We start from the raw sequence: 27,346 nt of genomic DNA on the forward strand, positions 1-27,346 counted from the left end.
TTTACACAATTTGCCCAGAAAAGTCACTGAAGAAATAAGCAATAATGAACAGTAAGAGCAATGACAAACCCTGAGAAGGGGAGAGAATCTGATTAAACAGATTATATTCCAGATTACCACTCAATTTCATATTACTGCATTACATTATTTAAAATGTCCAGTTTCAGTAAAAAATTATGAGTGATGAAAATAAATATGAATATATGGTCAATACACGGGGGGGGGGGAAAGCAATCAATAGAAACTCCTTGAGGAAGCCCAGATGTTGGACTAAAAGGGCAAATATTTAAAGCAGTTATAAATATTTTAAAAGAACAAAAAGGAAACTGTCAAAAAAAAAAAACTAACAGAAAGTATGAGAACAATATCTCATAAAATAAAAATGTCAATAAAGAGGTAGACATTATATTAAAGAAAGAACCAAATAAAAATTCTGTAGTTGAAAAGTACTGTAATGGAAATGAAAAGTTCACTAGAGGGGCTCTAAAACAGTTTAAGAAGAAAATTTTTTCAAACTCAAAAATAGTTCAGGAGTTCCCGTTGTGGCTCAGTGGTTAATGAATCCGACTAGGAACCATGAGGTTGTGGGTTCGATCCCTGGCCTTGCTCGGTGGGTTAAGGATCCGGCATTGCCGTGAGCTGTGATGTAGGTTGCAGACGCGGCTCAGATTTCGTGTTGCTGTGACTGTGGCATAGGCCGGCAGCTACAGCTCCAATTCGACCCCTAGCCTGGGAACCTCCACATGCCACAGGAGTGGCCCTAGAAAAGGCAAAAAGACAAAAAAAAAAAAAAAAAAAAAAAAAAAAATGTGACCAAGAATAAGAAGGGACAATTCACATAAGAAATAGAAATGGTAAATAAATATGTTAAAAAAAAATAGTTCAGTTGAGAGCTTTTCCAGTCTGAGGAGCAGAAAGAAAAAAGAATGATGAAAGAGGAAAAGAATCTCAGAGACCTCTGGAACATCAACAATTCAACAAAACCTAGATATTTCAATAACCCACTTTCAATAACCTGTTAAACAATTAGATGGATCAGCAAGGAAATAAAAGACTTAAACAACACTATAAACCAACTAGTTCTAACAGACATCTATAGAACACTCGAGCCAACAACCTTAGACTATACATCCTTCTCAAGTGCACATGGAACCTTCTCCAGGACAGACCATATCATATGTTAGACCATAAAACAAGTCTTAGTAAAGTTAAAAAGACTGAAATCATACAAAGTATCTTTCCTGACCAAAACAAACTGAAATTAGAAATCACTTAACAGAAGGAAATTTGGGGGAATTCACAAATATTTGGAAATTAAACAACACATCCCTAAATAACCACCAGGTCAAAGAAATGTCATAAGGTAAATCAGAATACACAGCTGACATCTGAACAACACAGGGTTTAGAAGCATTGACCCTCTATGTAGTCAAAAATCTGTGCATTACTTTACAATCAACCCTTTATAAACTCAGTTCCACATCCATGGATTCAACAAACTACAGATTGAATAGTACTATAGAACATATTTATTGAAAAAATCCATATATAAATGGGTCTATGCAGTTGAAACTTGTGTTGTCCAAGGGTCAACTGCACTTTGATATGAATGAAAATGAAAACACAGCACACAAATCCTTTTGGGGTGCAGGGAGCATGTATGCAAATTTATGATTGTAAATTACCATACATGTATTTAAAATGAAGAAAGTTTTCATGTCCACCTACAGTCAACCAATCTATGACAAAGGAGGCAAGAATACACAATGGAGAAAAGACAGCTTGTTCAATAAGTGGTGCTGGGAAAACTGGACAGCCACATGTAAAAGAATGAAATTAGAACACTCCCTAACACCATGCATAAAAATAAACTCAAAATGGATTAAAGACCTAGATATAAGACGAGATACTATAAAAACTCTTAGAGGAAAACTTAGGCCATAGAGATGGCAAAAAAAAAAAAAAAAAACACATGAAAAGATGTTCAACATCACTCATTATTAGAGAAATGCAAATCAAAACCGCTATGAGGTATCACTTTACACCAGCCAGAATGGCCATCATCAAAAAGTCTACAAACAAAAAGTGCTGGGGAGGGTGTGGAAAAAAAGGAACCCTAGTACACTGTTGGTGGAACTGTAAATTGGTGCAACCACTGTGGAAAACAGTATGGAGGTTCCGCAGAAAACTAAAAATAGAACTACCATTTGATCCAGCAATCCCACTCCTGGGCATTTTTCCAGAGAAAACTATGACTTGAAAAGACACATGTACTCCAATGTTCATTGCAGCACTATATGCAATAGCCAAGACATGGAAACCTCAATGTCCATCAACAGAGGAGTGGATCAAGAAGATGTGGTACATATACACAATGGAATATGACTCAGCCATTAAAAGGAACGAAATACCGGCATTTTTAGCAACATGGATGGACTTACAAATTATCATGCTAAGTGAAGTCACTCAGACAATGAGACACCAACATCATATGCTATCACTGACATGTGGAATCTGAAAAAAAGCACACAATGAACTTCTTTGCAGAACAGATACTGACTCACAGACTTTGAAAAACTTATGTTTTCCAAATGAGACAGGATGGGGGGTGGGAGAATGCACTGAGGGTTTGGGATGGAAATGCTATAAAATTTGGTTATGATGATTGTTGTAAACCTATAAATGTAATAAAATTCATTAAGTAATTTATAAAAAAAGAAAAAAAAAGAAAGTTTTCATGTCAATAATCTAACCTCCCATTTTAAGAAACTAGCAGAGGAGAGCAATCCAAACCCAAAGCAAAGAGAAAAATAGAAATAATAGAGTAATTATTAGAGCTGAAATAAGTGAAACAGAGATAGAAAAACAAACAATATTCAATGAAACCAAAGTTGGTTCTTCAAAAAACATCTGCAAAATTGACAAAATGTTAGCTAGACTGACCAAGAAAGTAGAGATGGAAGACTCAAGTTACTTAAATCAAGAACTTGGAGTTCCTGTCATGGCTCAGTGGTTAACGAATATGACTAGCATCCATGAGGACACAGGTCCATCCCTGGCCTTGCTCAGTGGGTTAAGGATCCGGTGTTGCTGTGAGCTGTAGTGTAGGTTGCAGACGCAGCTCAGATCCTGTTTTGCTATGGCTATTGCGTAGGCCAGCAGCTATAGCTCTGATTCAACTCCTAGCCTGAGAACCTGCATATGCCACAAGTGCAGCCCTAAAAAGCAAAAAAAAAAAAAAGAATGTAAGATGAGGAGTTCCTGCTGTGGCTCAGCAGTAATGAACCTGACTAGTATCCATGAGGACACAGGTTCCATCCCGGCGTCGCTCAGTGGGTAAGGACCTGGCATTGTCATGAGCTGCAGTGTGGCTTGCAGTCGTGGCTCGGATCTGGCATTGCTGTGGCTATGGCATAGGCTGGCAGCTGCAGCTCTTATTCAACCCCTAGCTTGGGAACTTTCATATGCCGCAGGTGCAGCCCTAAAAAGAAAAAATAAGTAAGATGAATAATACTAATGACCTCATAGAAATAAAAATGATTATAAGGAAATTCTATGAATAATTTTATGCCAATAAATTAGGTAGCCTAGGTAAGATGCGCAAATTCCTAGAAAGGCACAAACTATCAAAACTGAATCAAAAAGAAATAGAAATTTTGAATAGACCTATAACAGATTGAATTGATAACCAAAAATTTCCTACAAAGAAGAGCCCAGAACCACATGACTTCTCCAGGGAATTCTACCAAATGTTTAAGGAAGAATTAACATCAATCCTTCGCAAAATGTTGCCAAAGAATAGAAGAGGAAGGAACACCTCTCAGCTCATTCTATGCAGCTATTATTACTCTGATACCAAAATCAGACAAAAGTATTACAAGAAAAGAAAACTAAAGGCCCAATATCCTTTAAGAATTTAGACACAAAAGTCCTCAATAAAATACCTGAAAACTGAATCTAGCAACATGTAAGGATTATATACTATAACAGGATGTAAGTTTGCTTCAACATATGAAAATCATTATTTAAATAGAGCGAAGCATGATACCATAGGATCATCTCAATAGAAACCAGAACAAGCATTTGATCAATGTCAACACCCTTTCATGATTAAAAACACTCAATAAACTATAAACTGACAGAAACTTCCCCAATCTGATAAAGGGCATCCATAAAAACACAGAGCTGACATCAAGCTTTTCTTCTTAAGATCAGGAACGAGACAAGAGTGTCTGCTCTTGACACTTAATCAACATGATATAGGAGGTTCTAGCCAGGGCAACTAAGCAAGAAAAAAAAATGAAGTTCCTGTCGTGGCGCAGTGGTTAACGAATCTGACTAGGAATCATGAGGTTGCAGGTTCGATCCCTGCCCTTGCTCAGTGGGTTGAGGATCCGGCGTTGCCGTGAGCTGTGGTGTAGGTCACAGATGCAGCTCAGATCCCGTGTTGCTGTGGCTGTGTGTAGGCCAGCAGCTGTAGTTCCGATTGGACCCCTAGCCTGGGAAACTCCTTATGCTGAGGGTGTGGCCCAAGAAATGGCAAAAAGACAAAAAAAAAAAAAAATCCATGGAATGGAAGAAAATATGTGTACATCATATGTGTGATAAGGGTGTAGTATCCATGATATATAAACGAAATCTTAGAGCTCAGCAATAGAGAGACAAATAACCTAATTTTTAAATTGGCGAAGAACATGAATAGACATTTCTACAAAGCAGATATACAAATGGCCAATAAACACATGAAAAGATGCTCAACATCACTGGCCATCAGGGAAATCAAAATCACAATGAGAGGACACTTCATACATAGTAAGATGGCTCTAATTTTTAAAAAAGGACAATAACAAGTGTTGACAAGGATATGGAGAAATTGGGACTCTCATACATTGCTAGTGGGAATGTAAAATGGTACAGCCCCTTTGGAAAACAGTTCTGCATTTCCTCAAAAAAGGTAAAGTTACCATGTGACCAATAACTCTGCTCCTAGGGTTATATCCAAAAGAAGTGACAACATATTCTACACAGAAATTTGTACACGAATGTTCATAGCAGCATTATCCATAACAGCCAAAAGGTAAAAACAACTCACATGTGTATTAACTGATGAATGGATAAACGCAATGTGGTATATCCATACAGTAGAATACTTTTCAGCCATAAAGAGAATGAAGTATTAATACATGTTATAGTGTTAATGAACTTTGAAAACATGCTAAGTGAATGAACCCATACATAAAAGGCCACATACTGTATGATTCCATGTATGTGCAATATTCCTAATAAGTAATCCATAAAGACATGAAGTAGATTACTGCTTGCCAGAGGTGAGGAAAGAGGGATATGGGAAATTATTACTAATGGGCACAGAGCTTCTTTGGGAGGGATGGAAATGTTTTGGTGATAGTAGCACTACCTTGTAAATACAGTAAAATCTGAATTACATACTCTAAAAGGATGAATTTTGTAGTATAGTAATTATATCTCAATTTTAAAAAACATGGTACTACCAATATCCACATTAGTATCCTTCGGGATCTTTCTCTATGCTTATATATAATATTTTAACCAAAATGACATATTACTAAATATACCCTCTGAAACTTTTTTCCGTCACCTTGCTATTTCTCTAAGTTCCATTTCATCTAACATTCAATCCATATTCAAATTTCCCCACTTGTCTCAAAAATGTTCTTGACAGCTCATTTGCCCAAATCAGTGTACAATCCAGGACCATATATTGCATCTTGTTTTGATGTCCCTTAAATCTCTTTGAACATAGCACAGTCCCTCTACCACGACACTGACTGTTGAAGAGGCCAGGTTGGTTGTCTTATAAAACTTCCTTGTCTGGTTGCTTCCTCATGATATTGTTCAGCTTGTTCCTCCATCTCCTGTTTTTCATATAAAATAAAAATTATATCCAGACTCTGTATTCAAGTTAAATATATTTGACTAGAATGTATCACGGGTTATACCGTACATTTCATATTGAGTCACATCAGAGGACACATACTACCTGGTTGACCGTCTGTAGGAATACTAAGACTGATCCCAGGATATGCAAGTGATGACAGTCCGAGCCCTTTGCTGTACAGTTTTTTCACCTTGCCACAGGAAATCTCTGTTGTGTGTCTTTTGGCTCTATACAAACATCAGCTCTCCAACAACCATTCACCAGTCTTTTAACTCCAATGGAAACACCCTGCCTGTCTCCGTATTTTCATTACAGTTTCCCAGCTATTCTTTTACTTCTACATTTAGTTGCTGCTATTCTCCTGGTAGCACTTTCCCTCATTAGCTAGGGTTATTTGTTTACCATGAAATATAGTTCCTACTGGACTACTGGAAAGGAAGGACAAATGCTTAGTTCCTCCTATTTAATCACAAATTTTCAAGATTTTTTTTCCTGGATTAAAAAAATTATTAAAGCATAGTTGATATACAATGCTGTGTCAATTTCTGCTATACAGCAAAGTGATTCAGCCATATGTATACACATATCCTTTCCCATATAGGTTATCACAGAACATTGAGTAGAGTTCCCTGTGCTGTGTAGCAGGTGCCCATGGACCACCTATTCTATATACAAAAGTGTGCATTTGCCGATCCCAAATCCCCAATCCGTCCCTCCCCACACCCTTCCCCTTTTGTAACCATAAATTAGAGGCCAGATTTTTGAAGAGGAGGGGAAGTCCTGAGGAATCCTGAGTAGCAGCATGGATTGTGGGTCCCAAAGACCTCTTTCTCTATGAGGAAGGTATAAGTCTGATGCAAGATGGGCTGGAATCTGAAGGGGCTGAGGCTAACCTGTGAGACTTTGTCCTCAGCCCATGCTGAATGGGGGTGCAAACGAAGGGGAACGGAACCTCACTGGCAGCCTCAGCAAGAGCTGGGAGAATGAGCACCTCCGCAGCCCCCAGGGAGTGTGAACTGACTGATGTATAAACCAGAACACCAATGTGTTCATATACAAAGAGGACGCTCCTTGCCAAAGCGACCAGATGTTCATGCTGACTGGTCAGCGCATTCTCTCCTGTTGGAAAATCTACATAGAAAGCCAAATTATAATCAAGAGGTTGTTTGTGAGCACGAAATCAGAACAAAAGGAGGGAATTGGATGAGCTCTGTGGCATCCATAGGGATATAGTGTGGACTGCGTATTTGTGTCAAATGGTCAAAAAACAACTCTTTCCCTTGACAGGGCTGGAGACATAATGACAAATGTTTGTTCCTTGGCTCCACTTTTCAGCACTCCCTACAGACCACCCCCCTTCTGCTCACATATTCCTTCTTCAGCTGTTAAGGCCATTGATTAGGTTACAGCTTTGCTCCACATTCCATCATGCCTTGATTAAATTTCCAGACGCTGCTACATCCTGTTTCTTAGGAGGACATTTGCAGACATTTATTCACATACATTGTGTATGGATTTCACTAGTTTAATAATCAAAGGCTAATATTATTTACCAGTTTAAAGGGTAATTTTATGATTGTGCCCTATGTACTGATACACTAGACAGCAGGAAAAAAGGTTGAAAATGACAGGTGTGATAAAGGGGGGACTTACCGTGTACCTTCATGAGCACTGACACAGAATTTTATTCATTTGAAAAATATTCATTGTGTGCCCACCATATGCCAGGCACCGTATCAGGCATAAGGAATATAAAGAACAAGATGTGCTATCCCTCTCTTCAAGGAACTGATAAGGTAGAGAAGAAGGCAGGGAAATCACCCATCACAGAACAGAATGACAGATACAGGGTGCCATGGCAGCCATTTGGAAAAGCACCTCCTGAAGTCTGGGATAGGGGTAGGAGTTTGTCAGGAAAGGCTGCCAGAAAGAGGTGATTTCCATCTTTATCCTAAAAGGAGAGTGAAGCATGAAAAAAAGATTTTCCAAACAGAAAGAATAGCAGACACAAAGATTCAGGTACCAGAGACAACATGACACACTTGAAGCCATTCTCTAAGGTAAGGTGTTGGGCTGAAGTGGTAGGCAGAGGACAGAATTTCAGAGGTCTTACATGACACCTAGAGAATGTGGATTTGATCATAAGACTATGCAAAATCACTGAAGCGGGAGTTCAGCTCAGCAGTAACAAACCCAGCCAGAAACCATGAGGACACAAATTTGATCCCTGGCCTTGCTCAGTGGGTTAAAGATCCGGCGCTGTCCTGAGCTAAGGTGTAAGTCACAAACACAGCTCGGATCCTGCATTGCTGTGGCTGTGAAGTAGGCTGGCAGTTGCAGCTCCGATTTGACCCCTAGCCTGGGAACTTCCATATGTCGAGGGTGCGGCCCTAAAAAAGGAAAAAAAGAAAAAAAAATCACTGAAGGGTTCCAAAGTCTACTTTGTCTAAAATTAATATACCTCGTCCAACTATTCTTTTGTTTTGTTTTGTTTTATTGTGGTAAGATATATATATAACAGAAGTTTAACATTTGAAACATTTTTTAGTATGTATATACCATATTTTGTTTACCCATTCATCAGTTGATGGCCAGTCACATCCTCACCAACCCTTGTTTTCCATTTTTTTTTTTTCCCTCTGTACAGCAAGGGGATCAAGTTATCCTTACATGTATACATTACAATTACATTTTTTCCCCCACCCTTTCTTCTGTTGCAACATGAGTATCTAGACATAGTTCTCAATGCTACTCAGCAGGATCTCCTTGTAAATCTATTCTAAGTTGTGTCTGATAAGCCCAAGCTCCCGATCCCTCCCACTCCCTCCCTCTCCCATCAGGCAGCCAAAAGTCTTTTCTCCAAGTCCATGATTTTCTTTTCTGAGGAGATGTTCATTTGTGCTGGATATTAGATTCCAGTTGTAAGTGATATCATATGGTATTTGTCTTTGTCTTTCTGGCTCATTTCACTCAGTATGAGATTCTCTAGTTCCATCCATGTTGCTGCAAATGGCATGATGTCATCCTTTTTTATGGCTGAGTAGTATTCCATCGTGTGTATATACCACATCTTCCGAATCCAATCATCTGTTGATGGACATTTGGGTTGTTTCCATGTCCTGGCTATTGTGAATAGTGCTGCAATGAACATGTGGGTGCATGTGTCTCTTTTAAGTAGAGCTTTGTCCGGATAGATGCCCAAGAGTGGGACTGCAGGGTCATATGGAAGTTCTATGTATAGATTTCTAAGGTATCTCCAAACTGTTCTCCATAGTGGCTGTACCAGTTTACATTCCCACCAACAGTGCAGGAGGGTTCCCTTTTCTCCACAACCCCTCCAGCACCTGTTATTTGTGGATTTATTAATGATGGCCATTCTGACTGGTGTGAGGTGGTATCTCATGGTAGTTTTGATTTGCATTTCTCTTATAATCAGCGATGCTGAACATTTTTTCATGTGTTTCTTAGAGATCTGTATATCTTCTTTGGAGAACAGTCTATTCAGGTCTTTTGTCCATTTTTCCATTGGGTGATTGGCTTTTTTGCTGTTGGGTTGTATAAGTTGTTTATATATTCTAGAGATTAAGCCCTTGTCAGTTGCATCATTTGAAACTATTTTCACCCATTCTGAAAGTTGTCTTTTTGTTTTCTTTTTGGTTTCCCTTGCTGTGCAAAAGCTTGTCAGTTTGATGAGGTCCCATGGGTTTATTTTTGCTCTTATTTCTATTGCTTTGGGAGACTGACCTGAGAAAATATTCATGATGTTGATGTCAGAGAGTGTTTTGCCTATGTTTTCTTCTAGGAGTTTGATGGTGTCCTGTCGTATATTTAAGTCTTTCAGCCATTTTGAGTTTATTTTTGTGCATGGTGTGAGGGTGTGTTCTAGTTTCTTTGCTTTGCATGCAGCTGTCCGGGTTTCCCAGCAATGCTTGCTGAATAGACTTTCTTTTGCCCATTTTATGTTCTTGCCTCCCTTGTCAAAGATTAATTGTTTTCCATTTTTTAAAAAAAAGAATAGCCATCTACTGGTTATGCAGAAGTACTTCATTTTAATTTTGACTTGCTTTTCTCTAATGACTAATGACATTAAACATTTTTTCATGTGTTTATTGGCCATTTGTATATCTTCTTTGCAAAAATGTCTGTTCAAGTCTTCACCCTTTTTTAACTGGGTTGTTTCTTTTTTTTTTTTTTTAATTTTATTTTCCCACTGTACAGCAAGGGGGTCAGGTTATCCTTACATGTATACATTACAATTACAGTTTTTCCCCCACCATTTCTTCTGTTGCAACATGAGTATCTAGACATAGTTCTCAATGCTATTCAGCGGGATCTCCTTGTAAATCTATTCTACGTTGTGACTGATAAGCCCAAGCTCCCGATCCCTCCCACTCCCTCCCCCTCCCATCAGGCAACCACAAGTCTCTTCTCCAAGTCCATGATTGATTTTCTTTTCTGAGGAGATGTTCATTTGTACTGGATATTAGATTCCAGTTATGTGATGTCATATGGTATTTGTCTTTGTCTTTCTGGCTCAATTCACTCAGTATGAGATTCTCTAGTTCCATCCATGTTGCTGCAAATGGCATGATGTCATCCTTTTTTATGGCTGAGTAGTATTCCATCGTGTGTATATACCAAATCTTCCGAATCCAATCATCTGTCGATGGACATTTGGCTTGTTTCCATGTCCTGGCTATTGTGAATAGGGCTGCAATGAACATGCGGGTGCATGTGTCTCTTTTAAGTAGAGCTTTGTCCGGATAGATGCCCAAGAGTGGGATTGCAGGGTCATATGGAAGTTCTATGTATAGATTTCTAAGGTATCTCCAAACTGTTCTCCATAGTGGCTGTACCAGTTTACATTCCCACCAACAGTGCAGGAGGGTTCCCTTTTCTCCACAACCCCTCCAGCACCTGTTATTTGTGGATTTATTAATGATGGCCATTCTGACTGGTGTGAGGTGGTATCTCATGGTAGTTTTGATTTGCATTTCTCTTATAATCAGCGATGCTGAACATTTTTTCATGTGTTTCTTAGAGATCTGTATATCTTCTTTGGAGAACAGTCTATTCAGGTCTTTTGTCCATTTTTCCATTGGGTGATTGGCTTTTTTGCTGTTGGGTTGTATAAGTTGTTTATATATTCTAGAGATTAAGCCCTTGTCAGTTGCATCATTTGAAACTATTTTCACCCATTCTGAAAGTTGTCTTTTTGTTTTCTTTTTGGTTTCCCTTGCTGTGCAAAAGCTTGTCAGTTTGATGAGGTCCCATGGGTTTATTTTTGCTCTTATTTCTATTGCTTTGGGAGACTGACCTGAGAAAATATTCATGATGTTGATGTCAGAGAGTGTTTTGCCTATGTTTTCTTCTAGGAGTTTGATGGTGTCCTGTCGTATATTTAAGTCTTTCAGCCATTTTGAGTTTATTTTTGTGCATGGTGTGAGGGTGTGTTCTAGTTTCTTTGCTTTGCATGCAGCTGTCCGGGTTTCCCAGCAATGCTTGCTGAATAGACTTTCTTTTGCCCATTTTATGTTCTTGCCTCCCTTGTCAAAGATTAATTGTTTTCCATTTTTTAAAAAAAAGAATAGCCATCTACTGGTTATGCAGAAGTACTTCATTTTAATTTTGACTTGCTTTTCTCTAATGACTAATGACATTAAACATTTTTTCATGTGTTTATTGGCCATTTGTATATCTTCTTTGCAAAAATGTCTGTTCAAGTCTTCACCCTTTTTTAACTGGGTTGTTTCTTTTTTTTTTTTTTTTTAATTTTATTTTCCCACTGTACAGCAAGGGGGTCAGGTTATCCTTACATGTATACATTACAATTACAGTTTTTCCCCCACCATTTCTTCTGTTGCAACATGAGTATCTAGACATAGTTCTCAATGCTATTCAGCGGGATCTCCTTGTAAATCTATTCTACGTTGTGACTGATAAGCCCAAGCTCCCGATCCCTCCCACTCCCTCCCCCTCCCATCAGGCAACCACAAGTCTCTTCTCCAAGTCCATGATTGATTTTCTTTTCTGAGGAGATGTTCATTTGTACTGGATATTAGATTCCAGTTATGTGATGTCATATGGTATTTGTCTTTGTCTTTCTGGCTCAATTCACTCAGTATGAGATTCTCTAGTTCCATCCATGTTGCTGCAAATGGCATGATGTCATCCTTTTTTATGGCTGAGTAGTATTCCATCGTGTGTATATACCACATCTTCCGAATCCAATCATCTGTCGATGGACATTTGGGTTGTTTCCATGTCCTGGCTATTGTGAATAGTGCTGCAATGAACATGCGGGTGCATGTGTCTCTTTTAAGTAGAGCTTTGTCCGGATAGATGCCCAAGAGTGGGACTGCAGGGTCATATGGAAGTTCTATGTATAGATTTCTAAGGTATCTCCAAACTGTTCTCCATAGTGGCTGTACCAGTTTACATTCCCACCAACAGTGCAGGAGGGTTCCCTTTTCTCCACAACCCCTCCAGCACCTGTTATTTGTGGATTTATTAATGATGGCCATTCTGACTGGTGTGAGGTGGTATCTCATGGTAGTTTTGATTTGCATTTCTCTTATAATCAGCGATGCTGAACATTTTTTCATGTGTTTCTTAGAGATCTGTATATCTTCTTTGGAGAACAGTCTATTCAGGTCTTTTGTCCATTTTTCCATTGGGTGATTGGCTTTTTTGCTGTTGGGTTGTATAAGTTGTTTATATATTCTAGAGATTAAGCCCTTGTCAGTTGCATCATTTGAAACTATTTTCACCCATTCTGAAAGTTGTCTTTTTGTTTTCTTTTTGGTTTCCCTTGCTGTGCAAAAGCTTGTCAGTTTGATGAGGTCCCATGGGTTTATTTTTGCTCTTATTTCTATTGCTTTGGGAGACTGACCTGAGAAAATATTCATGATGTTGATGTCAGAGAGTGTTTTGCCTATGTTTTCTTCTAGGAGTTTGATGGTGTCCTGTCGTATATTTAAGTCTTTCAGCCATTTTGAGTTTATTTTTGTGCATGGTGTGAGGGTGTGTTCTAGTTTCTTTGCTTTGCATGCAGCTGTCCGGGTTTCCCAGCAATGCTTGCTGAATAGACTTTCTTTTGCCCATTTTATGTTCTTGCCTCCCTTGTCAAAGATTAATTGTTTTCCATTTTTTAAAAAAAAGAATAGCCATCTACTGGTTATGCAGAAGTACTTCATTTTAATTTTGACTTGCTTTTCTCTAATGACTAATGACATTAAACATTTTTTCATGTGTTTATTGGCCATTTGTATATCTTCTTTGCAAAAATGTCTGTTCAAGTCTTCACCCTTTTTTAACTGGGTTGTTTCTTTTTTTTTTTTTTTTTAATTTTATTTTCCCACTGTACAGCAAGGGGGTCAGGTTATCCTTACATGTATACATTACAATTACAGTTTTTCCCCCACCATTTCTTCTGTTGCAACATGAGTATCTAGACATAGTTCTCAATGCTATTCAGCGGGATCTCCTTGTAAATCTATTCTACGTTGTGACTGATAAGCCCAAGCTCCCGATCCCTCCCACTCCCTCCCCCTCCCATCAGGCAACCACAAGTCTCTTCTCCAAGTCCATGATTGATTTTCTTTTCTGAGGAGATGTTCATTTGTACTGGATATTAGATTCCAGTTATGTGATGTCATATGGTATTTGTCTTTGTCTTTCTGGCTCAATTCACTCAGTATGAGATTCTCTAGTTCCATCCATGTTGCTGCAAATGGCATGATGTCATCCTTTTTTATGGCTGAGTAGTATTCCATCGTGTGTATATACCACATCTTCCGAATCCAATCATCTGTTGATGGACATTTGGGTTGTTTCCATGTCCTGGCTATTGTGAATAGTGCTGCAATGAACATGTGGGTGCATGTGTCTCTTTTAAGTAGAGCTTTGTCCGGATAGATGCCCAAGAGTGGGACTGCAGGGTCATATGGAAGTTCTATGTATAGATTTCTAAGGTATCTCCAAACTGTTCTCCATAGTGGCTGTACCAGTTTACATTCCCACCAACAGTGCAGGAGGGTTCCCTTTTCTCCACAACCCCTCCAGCACCTGTTATTTGTGGATTTATTAATGATGGCCATTCTGACTGGTGTGAGGTGGTATCTCATGGTAGTTTTGATTTGCATTTCTCTTATAATCAGCGATGCTGAACATTTTTTCATGTGTTTCTTAGAGATCTGTATATCTTCTTTGGAGAACAGTCTATTCAGGTCTTTTGTCCATTTTTCCATTGGGTGATTGGCTTTTTTGCTGTTGGGTTGTATAAGTTGTTTATATATTCTAGAGATTAAGCCCTTGTCAGTTGCATCATTTGAAACTATTTTCACCCATTCTGAAAGTTGTCTTTTTGTTTTCTTTTTGGTTTCCCTTGCTGTGCAAAAGCTTGTCAGTTTGATGAGGTCCCATGGGTTTATTTTTGCTCTTATTTCTATTGCTTTGGGAGACTGACCTGAGAAAATATTCATGATGTTGATGTCAGAGAGTGTTTTGCCTATGTTTTCTTCTAGGAGTTTGATGGTGTCCTGTCGTATATTTAAGTCTTTCAGCCATTTTGAGTTTATTTTTGTGCATGGTGTGAGGGTGTGTTCTAGTTTCTTTGCTTTGCATGCAGCTGTCCGGGTTTCCCAGCAATGCTTGCTGAATAGACTTTCTTTTGCCCATTTTATGTTCTTGCCTCCCTTGTCAAAGATTAATTGTTTTCCATTTTTTAAAAAAAAGAATAGCCATCTACTGGTTATGCAGAAGTACTTCATTTTAATTTTGACTTGCTTTTCTCTAATGACTAATGACATTAAACATTTTTTCATGTGTTTATTGGCCATTTGTATATCTTCTTTGCAAAAATGTCTGTTCAAGTCTTCACCCTTTTTTAACTGGGTTGTTTCTTTTTTTTTTTTTTTTAATTTTATTTTCCCACTGTACAGCAAGGGGGTCAGGTTATCCTTACATGTATACATTACAATTACAGTTTTTCCCCCACCATTTCTTCTGTTGCAACATGAGTATCTAGACATAGTTCTCAATGCTATTCAGCGGGATCTCCTTGTAAATCTATTCTACGTTGTGACTGATAAGCCCAAGCTCCCGATCCCTCCCACTCCCTCCCCCTCCCATCAGGCAACCACAAGTCTCTTCTCCAAGTCCATGATTGATTTTCTTTTCTGAGGAGATGTTCATTTGTACTGGATATTAGATTCCAGTTATGTGATGTCATATGGTATTTGTCTTTGTCTTTCTGGCTCAATTCACTCAGTATGAGATTCTCTAGTTCCATCCATGTTGCTGCAAATGGCATGATGTCATCCTTTTTTATGGCTGAGTAGTATTCCATCGTGTGTATATACCACATCTTCCGAATCCAATCATCTGTTGATGGACATTTGGGTTGTTTCCATGTCCTGGCTATTGTGAATAGTGCTGCAATGAACATGTGGGTGCATGTGTCTCTTTTAAGTAGAGCTTTGTCCGGATAGATGCCCAAGAGTGGGACTGCAGGGTCATATGGAAGTTCTATGTATAGATTTCTAAGGTATCTCCAAACTGTTCTCCATAGTGGCTGTACCAGTTTACATTCCCACCAACAGTGCAGGAGGGTTCCCTTTTCTCCACAACCCCTCCAGCACCTGTTATTTGTGGATTTATTAATGATGGCCATTCTGACTGGTGTGAGGTGGTATCTCATGGTAGTTTTGATTTGCATTTCTCTTATAATCAGCGATGCTGAACATTTTTTCATGTGTTTCTTAGAGATCTGTATATCTTCTTTGGAGAACAGTCTATTCAGGTCTTTTGTCCATTTTTCCATTGGGTGATTGGCTTTTTTGCTGTTGGGTTGTATAAGTTGTTTATATATTCTAGAGATTAAGCCCTTGTCAGTTGCATCATTTGAAACTATTTTCACCCATTCTGAAAGTTGTCTTTTTGTTTTCTTTTTGGTTTCCCTTGCTGTGCAAAAGCTTGTCAGTTTGATGAGGTCCCATGGGTTTATTTTTGCTCTTATTTCTATTGCTTTGGGAGACTGACCTGAGAAAATATTCATGATGTTGATGTCAGAGAGTGTTTTGCCTATGTTTTCTTCTAGGAGTTTGATGGTGTCCTGTCGTATATTTAAGTCTTTCAGCCATTTTGAGTTTATTTTTGTGCATGGTGTGAGGGTGTGTTCTAGTTTCTTTGCTTTGCATGCAGCTGTCCGGGTTTCCCAGCAATGCTTGCTGAATAGACTTTCTTTTGCCCATTTTATGTTCTTGCCTCCCTTGTCAAAGATTAATTGTTTTCCATTTTTTAAAAAAAAGAATAGCCATCTACTGGTTATGCAGAAGTACTTCATTTTAATTTTGACTTGCTTTTCTCTAATGACTAATGACATTAAACATTTTTTCATGTGTTTATTGGCCATTTGTATATCTTCTTTGCAAAAATGTCTGTTCAAGTCTTCACCCTTTTTTAACTGGGTTGTTTCTTTTTTTTTTTTTTTTAATTTTATTTTCCCACTGTACAGCAAGGGGGTCAGGTTATCCTTACATGTATACATTACAATTACAGTTTTTCCCCCACCATTTCTTCTGTTGCAACATGAGTATCTAGACATAGTTCTCAATGCTATTCAGCGGGATCTCCTTGTAAATCTATTCTACGTTGTGACTGATAAGCCCAAGCTCCCGATCCCTCCCACTCCCTCCCCCTCCCATCAGGCAACCACAAGTCTCTTCTCCAAGTCCATGATTGATTTTCTTTTCTGAGGAGATGTTCATTTGTACTGGATATTAGATTCCAGTTATGTGATGTCATATGGTATTTGTCTTTGTCTTTCTGGCTCAATTCACTCAGTATGAGATTCTCTAGTTCCATCCATGTTGCTGCAAATGGCATGATGTCATCCTTTTTTATGGCTGAGTAGTATTCCATCGTGTGTATATACCACATCTTCCGAATCCAATCATCTGTTGATGGACATTTGGGTTGTTTCCATGTCCTGGCTATTGTGAATAGTGCTGCAATGAACATGTGGGTGCATGTGTCTCTTTTAAGTAGAGCTTTGTCCGGATAGATGCCCAAGAGTGGGACTGCAGGGTCATATGGAAGTTCTATGTATAGATTTCTAAGGTATCTCCAAACTGTTCTCCATAGTGGCTGTACCAGTTTACATTCCCACCAACAGTGCAGGAGGGTTCCCTTTTCTCCACAACCCCTCCAGCACCTGTTATTTGTGGATTTATTAATGATGGCCATTCTGACTGGTGTGAGGTGGTATCTCATGGTAGTTTTGATTTGCATTTCTCTTATAATCAGCGATGCTGAACATTTTTTCATGTGTTTCTTAGAGATCTGTATATCTTCTTTGGAGAACAGTCTATTCAGGTCTTTTGTCCATTTTTCCATTGGGTGATTGGCTTTTTTGCTGTTGGGTTGTATAAGTTGTTTATATATTCTAGAGATTAAGCCCTTGTCAGTTGCATCATTTGAAACTATTTTCACCCATTCTGAAAGTTGTCTTTTTGTTTTCTTTTTGGTTTCCCTTGCTGTGCAAAAGCTTGTCAGTTTGATGAGGTCCCATGGGTTTATTTTTGCTCTTATTTCTATTGCTTTGGGAGACTGACCTGAGAAAATATTCATGATGTTGATGTCAGAGAGTGTTTTGCCTATGTTTTCTTCTAGGAGTTTGATGGTGTCCTGTCGTATATTTAAGTCTTTCAGCCATTTTGAGTTTATTTTTGTGCATGGTGTGAGGGTGTGTTCTAGTTTCTTTGCTTTGCATGCAGCTGTCCGGGTTTCCCAGCAATGCTTGCTGAATAGACTTTCTTTTGCCCATTTTATGTTCTTGCCTCCCTTGTCAAAGATTAATTGTTTTCCATTTTTTTAAAAAAAGAATAGCCATCTACTGGTTATGCAGAAGTACTTCATTTTAATTTTGACTTGCTTTTCTCTAATGACTAATGACATTAAACATTTTTTCATGTGTTTATTGGCCATTTGTATATCTTCTTTGCAAAAATGTCTGTTCAAGTCTTCACCCTTTTTTAACTGGGTTGTTTCTTTTGTTGAGGCTGTTGTTAAGTTTTGAGTTCTTTGTGTATTCTATATATTAATCCCTCATCAGAAGTATAATTTGCAAATATTTTCTTCATTTCTGTAGATTATCTTCTCATTCTCTTCATAGTGTCCTTCAAAGCACAAATGTTTTAATTTTGATGAAAATCAACGTATTATTTTTTTTCTTTTATTGTCTGAGCTCCTGATGTCCTACTTAAGAAATCATTGCCAGTTGTAATGTTAAAAAATTTATCCCTATGTTTTCTTCTGAGTTTTATAGTTTTAATTCTTGCATTTACATCTTTGATCCATTTTGAGTTCATTTTTGTATGTAGTGTAAGGTTCAACTTTATTCTTTTGTATGAGAACATCCAGTTTTCACAGTACCGTTTGTTGAACAGACTTTCCTTTCCCTAGTTCAGCTTCCCTTTGATTTGTGTTTACATGGTACGATTTCTTCTATCCATTTACTTTTAACCAATGAGTATTTTTGTATTTAAAGTATATTTCTTGTACATAACAAATAGTTGTTCTTTTAAACCAAAACAGCAACTTTTATCTTTTATTTGGGGCGTTTATAATAAGAGTTGGTAAATGTTTTCTGTAAAAAGCTGGAGAATAAGTATTTTAGGTTTGCAAGTCATCTAGTCTCTGTTGTAAATGTTTGAATCTGACATTGTCGTGAGAAAGCAGCCATAGACAATGCATGAATTAACAGCCGTGACTGTGTCCCAATGAAACTTATTTTACAAAGACAGTTAGCAGGCTAGATTTGAGCTGAGGGTCATAGTTTACTGACTCCTGGTTCAGACCATTTTTATTTGTTTTAACTATTGGTATCGTTGGGTTGAAACTTAACATCTTGCTATTCATATCCTATTTTCTCATTTATTCCTTATTCTTTTTTTCTGCCTTCTTTGGAGTAATAGTATTTTTATTAACCTGTTTTATCTCCATTATTGGCTTGACATTTATGACTTTTCTTTTTTTTTAAGGGCCACACTGGTGGCATATGGAGGTTCCCAGGCTAGGGGCCAAATTGGAGCTGTAGCTGCCAGCTTACATCACAGCCACAGCAACGCAGGATCCAAGCCGCATCTGCGACCTAACCACAGCTCTCGGCAATGCCAGATCCTTAACCCACTGAGCAAGGCCAGGGAACGGATCTGTGTCCTTACGGATACTAGTCGGGTTCATTAACCACTGAGCCACGACAGGAACTCCTATTTCTGACTTTTCTTAAGTGGTTGCTCTAAGGTTTACAATATATATCCTAAACTTCATATAGTCTACCTTGAAATAACAAACCACCCCAAGTTTAGTTTAAGACCTCCATGACAGTGCCACCTCGATTTTCTCTCCTAATCTTTGTGCTATTGTCATACTTTTTAATTCTACAGATTATAATTCCCATAATACACTGCTACTGTTTGTACTTAGTAAATTTTCCTTTAAAGAGAATAAATATAAAAAGGGAAATATCTTCAGAGTCCCCACTGTGGCTCAGCAGGTTAAGAACCCGACATAGTATCCATAGGATGCGGGTTTGATCCCTGACCTTGCTCAGTGGGTTAAGGATCTGGTGTTGGGCAAGTTGCTGAGTAGGTTGCAGATGCAGCTCCGATTCAACCCCTAGCCTGGGAACTTTCATATACCACAGGTGTGGCCCTAAAAAAGGGGGAGATATCTTTTCTATTTACCCTCATTTTATCATTTATCATTTCCATTACTCTTCATTTGTGTATGTCCAAATTTCCACTAGTATCATTCTCTTTCTGTTGAAAAACTTCAACATTTTGTGTAATTCACGTTTACTAGCAATGAATTCTTTCAGTATTTGTTTGCCTGAAAAAGTCTCTATCATCTTCATTTTAAACACATTTACAATAAGTACAGAATTCTAGGTTGACTTTTCCTTTCTATACTTAAAAAAATGTCTTCCCACTGTCTTCTGTTTTGTACAGTTATTGACAAGAAGTTTGCTGTATACTTATCTTTCTTCTTTTGAATGTAATTTTTCTTTTTCCTCTGGCTACCTTTGAGATTTTCTTCCAAAAAAAGAAAAATCTTTTTAGTTTTCAGCAAATTGACTATGAGCATATAGATACACTTCAGAGATCTTGTGGGTTCAATTCCAGATCACCACAATAAAGCTAATACTGCAATAAAGCTAGTCACATGAATTTTTTGGTTTTCAAGTGCATATAAAAGTTATGCTTACATTATACTATAGTCTATTAAGTGTGCAATAGCATCTTGTCTTAAAAACAATATATGCATCTTAATTTTAAAATGCTTTATTGCTGAAAAATGCTAACCATAATCTGAGACTTTCATGAATTGTAGTAACAGCAAAGAACACTGATCACAGCTCTCCACATAAATATAATTTGCTTGAAATATTGCAAGAATTACCAAAATGTGACATAGAAACATGAAGTGAGCAAATACTCTTGGAAAAACTGCACTGGCAGATTTGCTTGATGCAGGATTGCCACAAAACTTCAATTTATAAAAAATGAGGTATCTGCAAAGCACATACAAAATGACATATGCCTATGTGTGTGGATTTTATTTTGATTTTATTTTGGTTTAGTTGTCTTTATGCCATTTGAGATTCTCTGCACTTCTTGGATCTGTAGTTTGTTGTATTTCATTAATTTTGGAAAATTCTTGGTCATTTTATCTTTAAATATTTCTATTGCTCTATTATCTATCTTCTCCTTGATACTGTCCCACAGCTTTAAAATTCTCTCTTTTGTACTTTCTTCTCCCACTTTTTTCTCCCTGTTTCATTTGGATAATTTCTAATGTACTATCTTCAAGTTATCTGGTCTGCTGTGGTGGTTCTATTAGGAGAATTCTTCATCTTTGATATTGTATTTTTTTAATTTCTCAAATTTACCTTTTCTGGTTTCATCTTTCTGCAAATGTTTACCATATGTTCATACATGTTTTCTGCCTTTTCCATCTGAACTTGTAGTATATTAGTCATAGTAACTTAGAAGTTTCTGTCTGCTTTATCTCTTGATGATAAGCCTCTCTCTCTCTCTCTCTCTCTTTTTTTTTTTTGTATTGTCATAATTTGTTATTGTATGCTGGATATTATGTTATGTGTAGAAGCCAATGGAGACTAAGGTGAACAGCATTTACACCTGAAAAGAGTCATGCTTCTTCTGCTAGGCAATTGTTGTGAGTTAATCTAGTCAGTAGTTGGGCTGGCTTGAGTTGAGTTGTTGCTATCATGATCCTTGGTGCACCAGCAAGTGCCCACCTTGTACTTAGTGTGGAGTATGGGTTACTGGAGGATTTTTCCCTTACAGTCTTATCTGCCCCTCAGCAATAGACTGTTGTTACCTGCTGCTTGTTGCTAGACTGTGGTGGAGGCAGGTGGTTGTTGTTGGTTCAGCTTCAGTCTAGATAAGACCTGTGCATCTGGGCCTGGGGAGTGGAAACTTCTCAATGGTCTGACTCTCCTTCCCTCACTTCCTCCATGTTAGCCAAACTCTGCCTTGTATCTTTGGTGGGGCTTGGGCAGGAGAGAGGTACCTGTTTCCCTCCCAGTGGTAGTCTGCCTCTGCTTTATATTGGTGTAGGTTCTTGGACCCAAGAGTTTTTTTCATGATTTCTCCTACCCTCCCACCTCTGCCCCAAGAGCAAACAGCTTTTGCTTCTACTCTTCCTCCCAAAGCAACAGATGTCTGTTGGGTTCATGGAAGTGAGAAGGATGATTTCCTGCCCTTCCCTATATGCAGACAGGTTTTGCTTCAACCCTTGCCCTGCTGACCCTGGGGGCAGGAGGGTCTACTGCCCCATCCCTAGTGGCTTAAAGCTCTTTTGCTTTAATAAAGAAGGGTCAGATGACATGGGTGGTTGTTTGCGCCTAACCCCAACAGCAGCCAGACAAATCACACAAACATACACCACCAAAGTGGGGCTCTCTCTGGTCTCCTGTCCTGCCCCCAACCTTTCTTATGAGCACCCATTGAACACCTGTGGAGAAGACCTTGCAGGTGAACATAAACTCCCCTGGAGCTCTGCATTACTGTTCTCTAGAGAAACAGAATCAGTATATACATATTTTGAGAAACTGACCATATGACACCCTCGAGCCACTTTTCCTGCTCTTTTTGTGGGGCACAAGTGCTTCAGCTGTCCATTCTGTCCAGAGTGACATAGGTTTCTCCTGCACATATATACATGGAGGAGGGGGAAGAAATATATATACCTGTCTAAATATCTAAGAGAAATAAATATTTATTTTAAGGAATTGGCTCTCAAAATTATGGAGGCTGGTAAGTCCAAAATCTGCAGGGTAGTCTGGGAGGTTGGAGAACCACGGAAGAGCCAATGCTATAACTCAGGTCTAAAAGCTGTCTGCTGGCAGAATTTTTCTGGGGACCTCAGTCTTTTTCTCTTAAAATCCTCAACTGATTGGAAAAGACCCACCCACATGCTGGAGGGCAATCTGTTTTATACAAAGCCTACTGATTTAAATGTTATTTTCATTTAAAAAAAACAAAACTTTGCAGAAACATACAGAATAGTGTTTCATCAAATATCTGGGTACTGTGCCTAGTCAAGTGGACACATAAAAGGCTCCCAGTAATTCTAAACTGATATGCTCAGCCTTTAGGAATTAGGTGAAAATTTTAGCTGATTTCTTCTTACCCACTTCCGTGGCAGTCACTTTTTCTCCAGCACTCTGCCAAATGTGAAACGGTTTGCATGTCTCTTCTCTCCATCGTAGAGCTTGCCGAACTTTGGAATTGGTGATTTGGCCACCTTGTGATCTCAGCTCTCTGGAGGATTCAAGAAAACATGATTTTTTAGATTATTCATGTTTTCTTATTGCTAGGATGTGAGTGATGTCCTTTACAGCTTATTACATCCTAAATGGACACAGAACTCCCACTAATGTTTGTTTGTTCGTTTGTTTTTTTGTCTTTTGTCCTTTTTTAGGGCCACACCGGGGGCATATGGAGGTTCCCAGGCTAGGGGTCTAATTGGAGCTGTTGCCACTAGCCTACACCACAGCCACAGCAACGTGGGATCTGAGCTGCGTCTGCGACCTACACCACAGCTCATGGCAACAGCAGATCCTTAACCCACTGAGCAAGGCCAGGGATCGAGCCTGCAACATTATGGTTCCTAGTCAGATTCATTTCCACTGTGCCACGATGGGAACTCCTGTTTGGTTTTTTTTTTCCTTCACTGTGGGTGTAATCTTGATTATTTAAAAACCATGAAGGATAGGAATTATATTTTCAGAGTCTAGCACAGGGGTTGCAAATTAGTGGCCTGTAGACTTCACATGAAAACCCAAGTTTCTAGATTATTTTGAGAAATGTGACTGTATGACACCCTTGAGCCATTTTTCCCGGCCTTTTTGTGGGGCACAAGCACTCCAGCTGTTGTTCATTGTGTCCAGAGTGACACAGGTTCCTCCCGACACTGTGGCCTCCTCTGTGGTCTCCTCGAGGCAGGCCACTCTCAGACCCATGTTGGCTTCTCTCAGTCCTCTTGGAATTGGTTCTGTGGCAAAGCATTGCTCTATGCAAATCCCAAGCCTGAGGCTCACAAGTGGTAAAGGAGACCTTGGGAGGAGACATCATGTATCCTTTCTACCACAGGGAAGAGTCTCGTGTCACCCTACAAAGCGGCTACAGAACCCTATGCGTGGGAATGCCAACCTCATCAGGTGAGCAACCAGGACGCCAATTTCTTTGTTTTACCTGCAAGCATTGCAGCCTGTAACGGTTCCAAAGAAATCCTGGGGGTAGGTATTCCTCCTCTGAGAGGGGAGCCGCAGGGTTGGGTGAAGTCTTCCGGCCCTGGCCCTAAGCGGGAGGAAGGCAAGGGTCAGTCGTCTACTCAGAGGCTGGTGTGCGCTTTCCTAAGCATATTCCACCACCAGGTAACAGCAAATTGTTACCAGAACTGTAGGGACCTTGTCACAGGTTAGGGCTTGTGGATCTGTGGGTTCACTGCCTCTGGAGCAGTTCCGTTTCTGGGGGTTCAGAGAAGGGACCCAGGACTGGACTCGATGGGCAGAATCCTTTGCTAAATCATCTGGAAGTGCATGTCATTTAGGAAATGAAGGTAAATGAAGCCAAAGAAGGGAGCCAAGGCCCACATCCCAGAAGCAACATCATGCTACAGATCCAAGGGGAGGATGCTGGGCTCTGAGCAGGAAACCAGGCTGAGAGCTGAGGGTGAGGGAATGGAGAGCTAACGGGCATGAGACTGGAGCAGAGGAGGGGTTCAGCATGGAGGCGGGTCCAGAGGGTTTTAGCTCAGACGGGGCCAGCCTGATGGACACCCAAATTCCCATCTAGTTGCTGGGCAGGGGAGGTGGTGGGGAGGGTGCTGACCACACCCAGGAGCACCTAAGCACCACCTACCCCTAAGCCGGCCACACTTACCTATGCGGGGCTCCCACTGACTCTGCAAAGACTGAAGGCTTTTTGGAACACACGTAGGGTTAAAAAGGAGATATCCAACAAATGGAAGTTTACAAGAGCACTTCTAACTTCATGAAAAATAAGACTAATCAGTGAAAGTAGGAACTTTTAAAGAAAAGAATCAGAACTTCTCTTACAAACAAAGCTTGAACCTCTTAGTAATCACGACTCTGATTGCGAGGATCTTATTCAAGTGCCTGGAGAGTCTTTTACTGCCAAGACCAGGAGAGCTGTAGCACTTCAGAGTGTAGAATTATACAGAATTCAGTTTGGCTCTAAATCGGCCCAGACAAAGACCAGAGACAATTTTTCAGGCTGAAGTCAGAATCAGGGTTTTTGTTTCTTAGGGGGAGAATGTTTTTTATTAAGATATAAAATTAATTCATAATCACTGAAGAAAATGTGCAAAAATGTACGAAGTGTAAAGAACCCTCCAGAGAGGGTTGATATTTTAAATATTTTTTCAAAAAAATTTTTGTGTGTAGACATCTACATTTTTCTCCAGACAAATCAGGATTCCATTAAATAAAAAACTGTTTCCAGCTCTCTCCATTTACTCGATTAGAACAGTTAGTTCTCCATTGCCTTAATTATTCCTCGAAACATACTGTTTAATGGTTCCATAATATTACTCATTATGGGTATGCTGCCATTTATTTTAATCATTTTTAAACTAATGATCAATTAGGTTGTTTCAATTTTTCATCATTTTAAATAGGATTCCAGTAAACATCCGTAGGCATAATCTTTGTGCCTCTCTCTGCTTATTTCCTCAGGAAGAATTCTCAGCATATTAAGATTCGAGGGCTTCTTCGATACCCACTCTCAAATTATTTTTCACTTCTTATATTTATACTAACAAGGTTTGAGCATGCTTGTTCCATGAATCATTAGGAAAAAGAGAAAAAAAAAACTTGTCTATTTTTTAGTTGAAAATGGGATCTAGTTGTTTCGTATTTCTTTCCTTATTTGTTGGACATTTCTTCATTAGTTTATTAAATGCTTTTTCTTCTATGAATTATCATTTTGTGCCCTTTACCTATTTTTTTTCTTGGGGATAAGAACCCTGCTTTAATTTTGATGCAGTTTTCCTATAGTAGAACCCAAAAGAAATCCTAAAGAGAAACTCATGATGTTTAAAAGCCTTTTGATTTATAGCTAAGCTTTCCAAGGATTCCACTGAGGCAAAACATGAAGGAAAGCGAAGGTTCACCTAGAGCAGTCTCTCAAGGGGTGGCCCTTGGCCCCTGTGCATCAGAATCAAGGTTGGGAGTCAGGGAACATGTACCTAAATTACAGATTCCTAAATTCCCACCCTAGACCCAGAGTCAGCATCTCTGACAAGTGGACCCACGAAGCCATATTTCTATAAAAACTCTGATTGCTTTACATTCAGCCCAAATTTGAACCACAATGACTCCTGAGGCAAAGAAACCTTATATTCCCAAAAGCTCTGGGACAAAGGTGCCAACCATACAGAGAAGTGAGTCCCAACACTGATGAATGGAAGTTGAGCTCCCAACTCCAATGGGCTGTTGGGTCTTATACTTTCTGTTCTTTTGATTTCTTGACCTCCACTGTTCTTCAACTTGATTAATGCATTATCACTCATCTATTCAGTCCCCGAGTTAGATAAATCATAGCCATCCTTGATGCTTTCCTACTCCTTGCACCCCCTTACCTCTTGTCGTATATATAACAACTGTTTAGTTTACCTCCAAATCTTTAAATCTCTTTTCCTCTTTCTCACCATCTTAGTTTAGTCCCTAATTACCTCCCCTGCTTTCCTTTCTCCAGTTTATTCTACCTACAGTCTCTATCATCACCCCACCGTCATTCTGAACCAGGGAAGCATACATTCTAAGCTGTAATGTGTCTAGAAGCCTCTGCTTGCTATGTAAAAGCTTCTAAAGTCCACCACCCCTCCCCCGCCTTCCAATTTTCTGCAGCCTCTAAATGCTTCTTTATTCCAGTGGATGGGAGAGAGACTAAGAATTTCAGGCAGTTGAAGGGTTAGAGAACACAGGGATGTTAAAACTCAGGAAGTATGAACTTGCAAGAGACACCTGTGGCCGGTTTAAGATCCTAGAGGTCAAGCAGCTCTGAGCAACAACAGGATTCAAGATTTGGACCATAAGGTGGGCCACTGAGGAGTCTTGAGAGGACAAGGGCATGCCAGGCCATGTTGTTGAATGGGTCATCTGCACAGACCCTGAAGCAGCTCAGATGTATGTTATTATTCACAAGCCAAGAGCCAGCGAATATGAACAGCTCAGGGTAACCTGTCTCCATTCCTGGAAAAACAACTTAGAGCAAAGGACAAAGGGTTACTGTGTTGTTCCCCCCATGTAAAAGGAAATAATAATTTGATGGATTTGCTGGGACACTTTAGAGCCAAGTCAAACTGTGTGTGTGATTGTTTTCTAAAGGTGCTAGGACTTAATTTTCAGATCTGCAATAAGAACAGGTGGTGGCTGATGGCAGGAGTCACAATGGTTTCCATGACAACAGAACTGGGTCTTAGTCATCCTCCCATCCTCCACAAAACCTACTGCAGCTTTTCTCATAAGGTGCTTATTAAATATTTGTTAAATGAATGATGAATCATTGATGTGTGTGCTTTGCAATTAAGGTTGCCGTTCTGTTGCTAGCTAAAAGCTTTTAAAGCAACAATAATTACTGTATTTCCACATATTTTGCATAATTTGCATATTAACTTAACCTGAAAATAATAAACTACAGATTCCCATTCCTGCTGAAAAACCATGCCCTATATCTATCCCCTATTGTGAAAGTATCCATATGTTTGGCTAAAACGGACCCAAAGAGCGGGGTGGCCCAGTGCGGTATTTTGGCTTCCACACAGCTAGAAACACTAGTCCTATCGACCCTTTCGAGCCCCTCCCCCCTCGAGCTC

General features: G+C 39.2%; 1 long non-coding RNA gene across 2 annotated transcripts; it reads right to left on the reverse strand.

Annotated features, from left to right (window-relative positions):
• Positions 5,313-27,319, reverse strand: LOC102162156. 2 transcript variants are annotated; one of them, XR_002340307.1, is made up of 3 exons: positions 23,701-27,319; positions 22,637-22,767; positions 5,313-5,894 (listed from the first exon to the last, which is right to left on the reverse strand). It is a non-coding gene; the product is annotated as an uncharacterized LOC102162156 (long non-coding RNA). The 2 variants fall into 2 exon arrangements; XR_002340308.1 differs by lacking the exon at positions 5,313-5,894 and having other exon boundaries at positions 20,999-22,767.

This window comes from Sus scrofa, chromosome 18 (assembly GCF_000003025.6).
Source record: "Sus scrofa isolate TJ Tabasco breed Duroc chromosome 18, Sscrofa11.1, whole genome shotgun sequence".
NCBI classification, from domain to species: Eukaryota; Metazoa; Chordata; class Mammalia; order Artiodactyla; family Suidae; genus Sus; species Sus scrofa.